We start from the raw sequence: 12,828 nt of genomic DNA, 5'->3' as shown, positions 1-12,828 counted from the left end.
TTAATATATGCACCAAACAGGTATATGGAGAACAACAACAAATATTTTGGAGCCCATTGTCGTCGCTTTGGGGCCTTTTTTATGCAGCTGTTGGGGCCAATTTTGGGGTTTCGCAAGCAAATCTGAACTTTTTCAATTAAATTGTAGATTACTACAATAGCTTAGGGGATAAAAAGCTTCCATTTACCAAGGAAAAATGCCACTTAAGTGACAGTTCATATAAGTTAGCTGCTCAAAACACCCTTCCGGACTAGCGGAATTCTAGTTCCAAGATCTTACAGTGCCAAGTTTAAAAGGCATATCGCCTACACCTTATTGAAAACCTTTGAGGCATTAAATAAACAAATATTTGGCACTTCTCTTATGGGTTTTGTATGATTTTTTTTTAAATATTTTTATTACTTTTTTCTTTTCTTCGGTTGTGTGAACTTGGAGCAACATTTTAAGGTGCTAATGGTGTGGCGGCCCGCAATATTTCTGATTTTTTTGAGAAAATCAATTATTCATATATAATAGCCTGTTTGTCGATGTCGAACGGTTGCTTTTCGTTCGTCTGGGCTTCTTTTCCGATCTATATTCGTCTATATAGATGCTTTTTAGTATTTATTTTTGATGAGTTATTAGCTCTTTTGACTCTGATGAATCTGTTTATACATCGAAATTCTTCCCTTTTTGCTCGAATAGCAGTTTAAACAAACTCTTCAGTGACGCGATCGACAAACAGGCTATAAGTTCTAAATTCAGGTGGGAATTGAAGGCGGACTTAAAAAGGTGGTCTCACGCGAACAGCTGTTACAAGTCGGCCAGGTTTGAGCGTTAGATGTCAGATTATTGTTTGTATTCTCTTTGTTGTTAGCTTCTTTCTTGCATATTCTCTTCCCATGTACGCACACGTATACTCACACGTACACAAATTTCTTTGTGTATGTTGGCAAAAAATCGATCAGCTTGATGGCGGATGCACCATATGATTTGTGGTTGTTATACAAATGAGACCACCTTTAATTATTTCGCCATGGTATGACGGTATTAAGATGAGTGTGTTGTCAGATGAGTGTGTTGGCAAAACGTCGATCAGCTTGAGGGCAAGATGGCAGATTGCAACATATGATTTGTGGTTGTTGTACAAACGCCATAATTTTTTCCATCACCAAATGAGAAATTATTTCCCCAATCACGAAAAAATCCCCTGTTTGGGGACACTGATCAGGTCAAACCGGCTGCCATGGGATTGATATTAGATTACAAATATGCAATGGACATTTTTTCCGTCCGATCAAACCAAATTTTTACATTTTTTATTAAATGCTTGCAAATAATTGAGCCTAAACGAGCAAATTTTCCCTTTTTTAAACTTATCCCAAAATAAAAAGACAACAACAAAATATGCGTGTTTTTTTTTTCTTTTTTTGTATTAGAGAGATTGGAATTACATTTGTTATGTCCCCTTTATAGCACTAGGTCCGGCAAACCGGCAGCTCAACCATACTCAGGAGGTTCTTAACCCGCCGAAACCCAGCCTGAGGCATAACAAAGAAAAAAAAAGTATGCTTACAAAAAAAAAATGAACACATCTGACAAAACAAAAACACGCTACGTAAAGGGATATCTGCATTATTATGAGGTCCTTGATGACCAGACCTCCCACTCAGCCCTCCCTACCATGGTTCACTCATACCAAATCCTGATTTTCCGTGAACCCCTTTTCCTAAGCCTCAAGTCACTCCATTATGCCTTCACATATTGCCTCTCAATGAATCAAGAACTCAAAACATATAGGTTATTAATACCCTTAAATCAAAACACATATTTATTCATATTTTCCTTTCTTTTATAATAAAATTTGGTAAAAATAATCAATATTGTCAAAATTGGTCAATATGATAAAAAATAAAAAAAAACGAATCAGAAGAAAACATGAGACCTACAAAGTTCCTGGGACCATCCCAAATACTGGTTTTAAAAATTTACGTTACTTTTCCTACCTAAAAGAGCTCTATTAAGTAGATTCTAATCTGGGGTTAAACATTAGTAAATATGCCCCTATCAACAACACATGGCTTCCGATTCACTTTGTAGTATCCCTAACAAATAATATTTAATAAAAAAAACACAAAAAAAAGGTAAGGAAAGGATAAAAAGATGGTTAAACTTATAACTACGACACTACATAAATCATAAAAATAAATATATTATAAAAAAAAATTTGCATAAATAGGGTCAATATGTATATAAAAATGAATGATTATTTAGGTTCATAATAATTCTTTCTCTTTGGGAATATAAAAATCTTTTTATCTCATAATGTCTTTAATGACAATTATGACGTTATCAGCACAAAATTCATTAAATTAAAAATCGGGCTTTCTTCTTACTTGGCTGTTAAACACACGTCTCACCGAGTACAATGCTCTGCTATGAGTTACAGGCACACACACACGAACATATCTAACAGCCAGTACTGGGGGTTATGTTATTCTTCCAATTACGAGATGTTATTAGCGCTGTTCCAATTGGACAACAAAAGGCAAGAGTGGCCACACGGTCGGACGGACTAAAGGTTGCTGGTGCTTTACACCCACAGATTGCTATCAGGGATTACAACTTTTGATTCCTACCTTTATGTCCACGGATTTGGGGGGAATATTACTGTTGGTTGGGTATATGAGGGTGTTTACTCTGGCACGAATGGATGTTGTCAAAACACAATTCTGGGCGCAACGTGTGTCAAAGACCATGTACCTCCAAATAGGGCACCAAAATTCCAAAAAGGGACTGCCGCCTCCTGATAGATCAGGAGGCCAATAGCTTCCTATCAAATTAAAAACATGGTAATTCACGTGAAGTTTTTCACTTCGTTGTCTATACTCACACGAATTCTTATTTCGATATTGCGCGCGAAAAATTATTTCAAAAATTGGAATTCTTCAATTAAATTCCTTGGACCCAATGAAAAAAAATCTGTGACTAAAACAACAATATATTACCAAATGTTAACCATTCCACTATTTGCACGTATTTACTTTACTTTTTATTTCTTTTTTTTTTTTATTTAAACACCAGAGATCCGTCCGTCGCAATATTTGACTTTTTTTAAAAATGGCAATCTTTGACGCTTCTACCCTATTTATACTCAATCTACCCAAGCCGCAATACGCCATTTCTTTAATCTGCATTTTATCTTCGAAACCAGGTTTTGATTTTCTTTTGTTTTAAAGTTTTCACCCGTTGCTTTTCCCCAGTCCTACATCCCATTGTCGTCATTCCCCATGTCCTCCGGGATTTATGAATGGACGACTACTATTTTATGCAACTCCGCTTATCGTAAAAACTTCGATGCCTCCGACCACTTCCTCACATGTTGCTGTCAGACAAACCACGCCATTCCACACAAAGCAAGCAACAGAGCAGACACACAAATATCAAAGAAAAGATAAAAAGAAATTAAAATTAATTTCTTTCACCGCATAAAAACTGAGGCACATTCCATTCCACTGACAATAAAAAACATACATCAGCCTACTGGTCACCTTCTGGCCCATGGCAAATAAAAAAATACCGGCCAGAAATTGTACAAAAGAAAATCAAGTCATTTGCTTATAGAGCACGCACACACATACATACATACTCGCCACCAAAAACCACTTCGTATCGTAAATGTGGCTATGCAGCGAAATGCATGTTTATGGCAGAAAAAAAATATAAATCTACAAGCAAAATAATTGTCTTCTGGACCAGACATGGCAAAGCACGGGAAACAATTCCCTGCCAGATTCATGAAATGGGGTGGGCAAAACGCACCTGCCCAATGATGTATTGTCTTCCAACCGGCCCAATAGCAATACTTCGAGGTGACATCTCTGTCATGCCGGCCTACATACATATGAATAAAGCAAAACATATAGACTCACACCCGTATTCACAGAACCCAAAACAGCTTCATAGTAGGCTTATTAGACAGTTTTGCTGGAATCTGTCAAATAAGCCAACTCTAACGCTTCTTTTAAGTTTTATGAATATGGGCATTAAGCAACAACGAATCGAAATGAATTCCAACAAAATATACTGTGCTGTCTTCATAACTATAATTCCAGCACAAAGCTATCGCTATAGCTCATCCACCCAATAATCGCCAAAGCAACAACACAAAGCACTTTCCAACGCCTGCCGAAAAGATGAGCCATATGTCAATACGTCTGGTCTCTTCGGTGTATGGTCGGCCATTGGTGATGTCAACCAGGGGCACTTATCATAATGGGGCATCGCCAGGCAGATGGCATATACCATGGCTGGAATCATATATACTGGGGTCCGTATGCCTTTTGACCCCACAGGTATACTGGTACTATCCCAATATGTCCCTGGCATAGCCGTCTTAGCCCCGTCCTGTCCATCCGTTTGGGTACCGCCAATAAAACGACAAAAAATATCCATGCTATATATCCATGATCTTCCATTTCAATCTTGAGCCAATAAGTCGAATAAAAGCATTCGATAATCCATATCATTCGGTGCCTTCGCAACAAAACACCGAGGATTTCAAGTTGACGCCGGAATGAACGGTGTGCGAACGGCAATTATCGGGCGTTCAACGTGGGGAACTCCCACACCCTGACGTCTCATTAGCCGGGCAACTATCACCTAGATCAGAATTAGGGAAGTGTCTCCACAATTTCACTGATAATGAGTTTACTTTGTGGTCCCTTCATTTTTTTCCCATTTCAGATTCAAACCCAAAGACATCTCGCTTATCACAATACCGCCTCCAACAAACAGTTGGGATCGACTCCGTCATATACCAAGGTAAACGACACCCTTATTGCACCTCTACCCCAATATCCTATAACCTAGAGACAACCACAGACAATTAGGACAAATACTCGAACATATACTTGATCCCATATTGCACGCGGTTTAATCTAGATCACAGATAATATTGCACTTAGTACGGTAAAGATGTTATCACAGTAAAGTTAGGCCTTAAGGTCCTTGGCATGGGCGACACCGAGAGGTTTGCCCTTGAGATCCTCCAACTGGTACATATTATTGCCCACCATACCGCTTATTCTGCACTTCGAAAATTTCCTTGCAAATTTAGCATTGAAATTTTTGCCAAAATCACTCAAGGCATAATTGCGGCGATATATCTCCTGACCGGGGACAAATTTGACCGTTCGCGCTCTGCGATTGTATCGCCTGGAGCTAGCTTCAAATGCCCTATGCATATTATCCTTGATTTTTCCGCGAATAAGGGCCATGCGGTCCGCTTTATCCATATGTACCAGTTCATGCTCCGTCAGTGAACCTAATCTCCTGGCCAGATTATAATCGGACCCGCTTGAATACATATGGTATCCGAAAAGCGAAAAGAACGGGGTCACGCCCGTCGCTGTATGTACCGAGGTCCTCAGTGCACACTCTATCTCCGACAAGTAGAGGTCCCAGTCTCGATGATCCTTCTCCAAGTAAGCCCTAATCGCATTCAGAACGGATTGGTTTACCCGTTCTGAGGCGTTAGATTGAGGAGAGTACGGCGCTGTCTGCATGTGTCTGATTTGATACGAATTCACCATTTCTCTGAAATGTTTTGACACAAATTGGGCCCCGTTGTCACTATGTATGGTTTCTGGGACACCGAATTTCCTAAAAATTTCCTCGACCAGAAATTTAACCACGTTCGTAGCAGTCGCCTCTCTCATCGCCTTCAGGAAGGTAAATTTCGAAAAGTGGTCTACCACAATAAAAATATAGGCGTTACCGCTTCTGGACCGGGGATATTTACCCAAAAAGTCCATATACAATTTTTGAAACGGCCTCTCCGTTCTCACCTCATTGCCGATCGTAGGTTGAGTGCTACGATTCACCGACTTGGTCTCCTTACACGTAGCACAATTGTTAACGTACTGCCTCACCTGAGTGCACATATTAGGCCAGTAGAAAGTCTGTCGAAGTCGGTATAGGGTCTTAGCCATTCCACCATGAGCAGCCGTAGGTCCGTCATGGGCTTTCTGAATGAGTACATGAGTCAAGGCGTCGGGTATCCACAGTCTCCAAACGTATTCCTGGAGTTCCTCGTCGCACTCTCCTCGAACCCTCTTAAAGACCATACCGTTCTTCACCTTCAAATCCGGGAGTCTATCGCCATTGGTTTCCACCGTTCTAATCAGGTCTTGATAGGCCTCGCTCTCAAATTCTGTAGTCTCAAAATCCAGGACCTGGTTGAGATCCAGTTCCTCAATACAGGGTACCCGCGACAGCATATCGGCAACGACGTTATCCTTTCCTCTGCGATGTTCTATGTCGAAACGGTACGCTTGCAGCTGTAATGACCAACGGGCGAGTCTTCCGCTCAAATCCTTGAGACCCATTAACCATTGCAAACTCGCGTGATCAGTTATGACGGTGAAGTCCATCAACTCCACATATGGTCTAAATTTCCTTATTGCCATAACGGCAGCAAGGCACTCCTTCTCCGTCACACTGTAATTGCGCTGGCATTGGTTCAATTTCTGCGAGTAAAACGCAATCGGGTGCTCCTCCCCTTGGTCATTCAACTGAAAAAGAACAGCCCCTATACCGTAGTCTGAGGCGTCACATTGTACGAAGAATCTTCGTGTAAAATCAGCATGCCGCAAAACCGGCGCTGACGTTAGAGCCTTCTTCAATTCTTCAAAAGCACACCTCGCCTCCTCAGTCATCGTAAATCTCCTCGCTTTCTTAAGGGTATCCGTCAAAGGGGCTGATATAGTCGCGAAATCCCTTATAAATCTGCGGTACCAGCCCGCAGTACCCAGAAAGCTACGCACCTCCCTTGGATTTTTCGGGATCGGAATCTTGCGTATAGCCTCGAGTTTATCGGGGTCCGTTCGGAGCATACCATCACCAATAATAAATCCAAGGTACTTTAACTCCCTGAAGCAAAACTGAGACTTCTTTAGGCCTATTGTCAAACCAGCGTTTCTCAAACATTGAGCCACCTCCTTCAAAAGGCGAATATGCTCCTCAAAACCGCTCGATATTACCAGTAAATCATCTAAGTATACAAATACGTTCTCCTTCAGCTTGCTTGGTACGACCTTGTCCATTAAACGGCATAGTCTCTGCGCCGCATTACATAGCCCAAAGGGCATGACGCGGAACTGGTATAAAGGTCGACCAGCAACTGTAAAGGCCGTGTATTTTCTACTCTCCTCATCCAATTCTATCTGCCAAAATGCGAACTTTAAATCGACGCTACTGATAAAATACGTCTCATCTATCCTACTCAAAATACCGTCGATATTTTGAAGCGGGTAGGCGTCCTTTTCCGTCAACTTATTCAATTTTCTCGCATCAAGGCAAAAACGGTTCTTTCCGGGTTTTCTTACTATGGTAGTCCGATTGCTCCAAGGACTTTCGCTAGGTTCGATAACATTCAAGCGCAGCATGTTATCGATTTCTTCGTACGTTATCTTCTGCACGGCCGGAGATATCGGATAATATCGGTCTTTCACGGGCTCCGCCCCTTCAATCAATTTTATGGTATGTTTCTCGAGCTGGGTACGCCCCAAGCCCTTCTGCTCAAAAGTATCAAATTGGTCTATAGCCTCATCTAATCTTCGTTTCTGGTCCTCTGTCAGGTCGTGAGGTCTCAATTTGCACTCTTGTCGCGCTTCAACGAAATCCATAGCCATGCGATGGACATCCAATTCGGCACACCCTAATATTTCTGGAGCAAGATTAAACTCTCGCCAAAAGTCAATCCCTAGGTACAGTTCTTGCTCCAGATCTGGGCAAAGATATAAATTCATCTCCTTTGAGACATCCTTGTATCTGATGTCGCAAACAATCTTGCCTAGAATCCTATAATTGTGGCCACTCGCCGTTGCAACATTGTTGAACATAGGTTTTATGTCAAGTTGCAATTCCTCAACTCTTTCTCTGCAACCTCGTCCCAATATACTGACGGAAGCCCCAGTATCTAATAATCCTTTTATCAAACTGTTCCTCACTTCAATAATAGCATATGCTCTAGGATCACCGTCTTCTCGAGTGGCTCGCTCAATCGACTCTACTACAAGACGCTTGCATCTTCGTTGTTCTGCCGTCCTCTGACGTATCTTAATGATTCGGTTAGATAATTCTTTTGGACTGTAATCCGGGCCCATTATCCGATCTCGAGCCTCATTATAATTTTGTTGCCGAATCTCAACAGGTATGTAATGTCTATTTCCAGCTGTCAATTTCGCCTCCTGCTCCACTATCATATCATCTCGATTTCTCTCCTTCACACTCTGTTCCTTGCGGGATATAATCTCGACTGGAGCTAGTTCGCAGGGTTTTCCGACGGACGCGGTTCCCCTGACTTCTCCACGCCCCTCCGGTGGTTTCCCTGCTGGCAACTCGGACATTTTGGAGTTATGGTGTTCGGTTTCCCGCATCTATAACAAAATAGGGACCTTACCGATGAAGTACACTCCATAAAAACATGTCCGGCCTCGTTACAATTCCAGCAAATTAGTTGCTTCGGTTGCCTTTGGTTTTGAATTCGAATAGCTGCCACTTCCTCGGAAGTATCCTGCTGATAATCTGGTTCAAAACCCTCATAACCGTCTACAAAAACTTCACTGACCTGCCTAACGGGGCGGGATACTGGCATGGATCTGTGCTCTCTACGGGGGAAATTTCTTTCCGCCTCCTTACATTCAGTTCGTAACATCTCCACAGTGGAAATGGACATTGGGTAAACAATCATCTTTATATTATCCCTGACATTCACCTTCAAAATGTTCACCATGTCTAGGTCGCCTATAGGCTGCACCAATCTGGCGCGTAGCTGGGCCATGCTGTGAAAGTACCCGTCTACTGTCTCGTTTCCTGCCTGCTTCCGATCTACCAAATCCCTCATGGCCTCAAACGCTGATTTCGTGGTTCGATACTGGCACAATAATGCCTCTCTCAATTGGAACCAATCTCGGAAATATTTGGTCTTCTGCGAGTGCCAAAACCATTCCAGAGCAGGGCCAGAAACTAACAAGCGGAAATCTCTCAAAACCTCTTCCCATGGAATCGCGTACTGGGCCTGCAGACACTCGAGACGGAAAATAAATTCCTCTACGGTCAATCTTTGTACGTTACCGTCAAAATTTATTCCAAACTTGTCAATTCTAATCCTTATTTGATCATTTATCGCGGAGTTTGGATAGTGGCTACTGCTGTTTGTGGAGTGCATGGCGGATCCGGGCCTATCCGTGGCCACCGCAGAATCATGCGTATCTGCCATTGGCCTCTGTACTAAAGCCTCGTTAACAAATCCACCGTCACCTACGCCAGAAATGGCACGCTCACTAGGTGGAGCTTGTCGTTGCCCTACTACCATAGACAAATCCTTAATCGACCTGGCCAACGTCTCCATTGTCCTGCGTATATCAATCAATTCATTGCTAACTATAGCCTTTACGGTACCCTCAATACCCTGATTATTATCGTTTAACCTATTTTCCGATGTTCCAGCAGGTGCCGTAACTGGCTGATTAATTATGGTATTCGAGAGATCCCGTATTTGACCCTCATTCGCGTTGCCTGATGTGCCCTGTTCGGCCATTCTTTGCCTTTTCAATTCTATCTCAGCCACTGACGTATTTGGGTCAAAAGCCTGACCGCGATTTCTCTTACTCCGGCTTCGAGACCGTGTATTCATAACCTACAATCTACTGTATAAATCTCCCTTTGCCACAAGTTCCCCAATATTCTATTTGATTTATTTATTGTTAATCTATTTATTTATGTTATTATATACTTCTTCTTTGAGTGATTATTTTAGGTATATATTAAAGTATTTGTTTATTTATAAATAATTTAATCACAAAAAAAAATATTTCTACAGTAGTATACAAAAAAATATAATTGCTTTAATCAAAGTTCTATACGTATATTAATTATTCATGAAAACAAAAAAAATTATTGAATAAGATAATTAAAGACAACCCACTTCACCTGGAAGCTTTTTCACGATTTCTGATAACACAAACAAAAATCTTGAGAGGAATATGTGGTGCATATAAACATGGGAGTGACGAGATCGTTCGATTTGCCCTTTCTCTCCTAAACTTGACAATCCGATCCAGGCTATGATTCGTAGACCAATCCTGTATTCATGACGGTCAAAAGTCGACTGCTTGGAATATATACCAAGGTGCCAAAGTCTGAGGCAAATCAACCTAGAAATATATTAGAGTGTTCCCCTATGGGGAATTCTGATGCAGATATCCAAGACAAATCTAAATTAACATTCTAAAACAAACGTGCATTGATCTTCCGAAATTCTGGCAGTTTCGTATCCATTCGAATCAAAACAAGAATTGTGGAGTATCGTATTACATCTGACTTGCAAAAAACATGTCTCTACAACGGCTAATACATTCCTCCTTTCCTCGGAAAGAATCAAACACAAACAATATGTATAAATAAAAAGTATAATTACGACATATAACACAGGTCCTTACAAACAATCATTGTTACACGTAGACGAACAAGATATTGCACTTGACCCATTAAGATATCCTAAAATCCAGTCTATCCACTAAAATAAATCTAATCATAATATTGCACAACAAATGACTTTATAGGAAAGTCCGGCTGCAACACTTATTAGACATATCTAGTATCGACTCGATTCGATCCGGGCTATTATAATCAACTAGTATGCTATTGCGTGGTACTTAGATGTTGCGTACCCTTATTATACACTACTTCCAATATCACAAAGTGAAAGTTCCTCAGGACAACACCCACTCTACTTCCGGTCCCTATCACTATCATCTGTAATACAAAAGTATCAAATTTTCGTTTGGGCGCCATTACTGTTATGTCCCCTTTATAGCACTAGGTCCGGCAAACCGGCAGCTCAACCATACTCAGGAGGTTCTTAACCCGCCGAAACCCAGCCTGAGGCATAACAAAGAAAAAAAAAGTATGCTTACAAAAAAAAAATGAACACATCTGACAAAACAAAAACACGCTACGTAAAGGGATATCTGCATTATTATGAGGTCCTTGATGACCAGACCTCCCACTCAGCCCTCCCTACCATGGTTCACTCATACCAAATCCTGATTTTCCGTGAACCCCTTTTCCTAAGCCTCAAGTCACTCCATTATGCCTTCACATATTGCCTCTCAATGAATCAAGAACTCAAAACATATAGGTTATTAATACCCTTAAATCAAAACACATATTTATTCATATTTTCCTTTCTTTTATAATAAAATTTGGTAAAAATAATCAATATTGTCAAAATTGGTCAATATGATAAAAAATAAAAAAAAACGAATCAGAAGAAAACATGAGACCTACAAAGTTCCTGGGACCATCCCAAATACTGGTTTTAAAAATTTACGTTACTTTTCCTACCTAAAAGAGCTCTATTAAGTAGATTCTAATCTGGGGTTAAACATTAGTAAATATGCCCCTATCAACAACACATGGCTTCCGATTCACTTTGTAGTATCCCTAACAAATAATATTTAATAAAAAAAACACAAAAAAAAGGTAAGGAAAGGATAAAAAGATGGTTAAACTTATAACTACGACACTACATAAATCATAAAAATAAATATATTATAAAAAAAAATTTGCATAAATAGGGTCAATATGTATATAAAAATGAATGATTATTTAGGTTCATAATAATTCTTTCTCTTTGGGAATATAAAAATCTTTTTATCTCATAATGTCTTTAATGACAATTATGACGTTATCAGCACAAAATTCATTAAATTAAAAATCGGGCTTTCTTCTTACTTGGCTGTTAAACACACGTCTCACCGAGTACAATGCTCTGCTATGAGTTACAGGCACACACACACGAACATATCTAACAGCCAGTACTGGGGGTTATGTTATTCTTCCAATTACGAGATGTTATTAGCGCTGTTCCAATTGGACAACAAAAGGCAAGAGTGGCCACACGGTCGGACGGACTAAAGGTTGCTGGTGCTTTACACCCACAGATTGCTATCAGGGATTACAACTTTTGATTCCTACCTTTATGTCCACGGATTTGGGGGGAATATTACTGTTGGTTGGGTATATGAGGGTGTTTACTCTGGCACGAATGGATGTTGTCAAAACACAATTCTGGGCGCAACGTGTGTCAAAGACCATGTACCTCCAAATAGGGCACCAAAATTCCAAAAAGGGACTGCCGCCTCCTGATAGATCAGGAGGCCAATAGCTTCCTATCAAATTAAAAACATGGTAATTCACGTGAAGTTTTTCACTTCGTTGTCTATACTCACACGAATTCTTATTTCGATATTGCGCGCGAAAAATTATTTCAAAAATTGGAATTCTTCAATTAAATTCCTTGGACCCAATGAAAAAAAATCTGTGACTAAAACAACAATATATTACCAAATGTTAACCATTCCACTATTTGCACGTATTTACTTTACTTTTTATTTCTTTTTTTTTTTTATTTAAACACCAGAGATCCGTCCGTCGCAATATTTGACTTTTTTTAAAAATGGCAATCTTTGACGCTTCTACCCTATTTATACTCAATCTACCCAAGCCGCAATACGCCATTTCTTTAATCTGCATTTTATCTTCGAAACCAGGTTTTGATTTTCTTTTGTTTTAAAGTTTTCACCCGTTGCTTTTCCCCAGTCCTACATCCCATTGTCGTCATTCCCCATGTCCTCCGGGATTTATGAATGGACGACTACTATTTTATGCAACTCCGCTTATCGTAAAAACTTCGATGCCTCCGACCACTTCCTCACATGTTGCTGTCAGACAAACCACGCCATTCCACACAAAGCAAGCAACAGAGCAGACACACAAATA

This window comes from Stomoxys calcitrans, chromosome 5 (genome assembly GCF_963082655.1).
Source record: "Stomoxys calcitrans chromosome 5, idStoCalc2.1, whole genome shotgun sequence".
Classification (NCBI taxonomy): domain Eukaryota; kingdom Metazoa; phylum Arthropoda; class Insecta; order Diptera; family Muscidae; genus Stomoxys; species Stomoxys calcitrans.
This window is presented reverse-complemented; position numbering follows the sequence as displayed.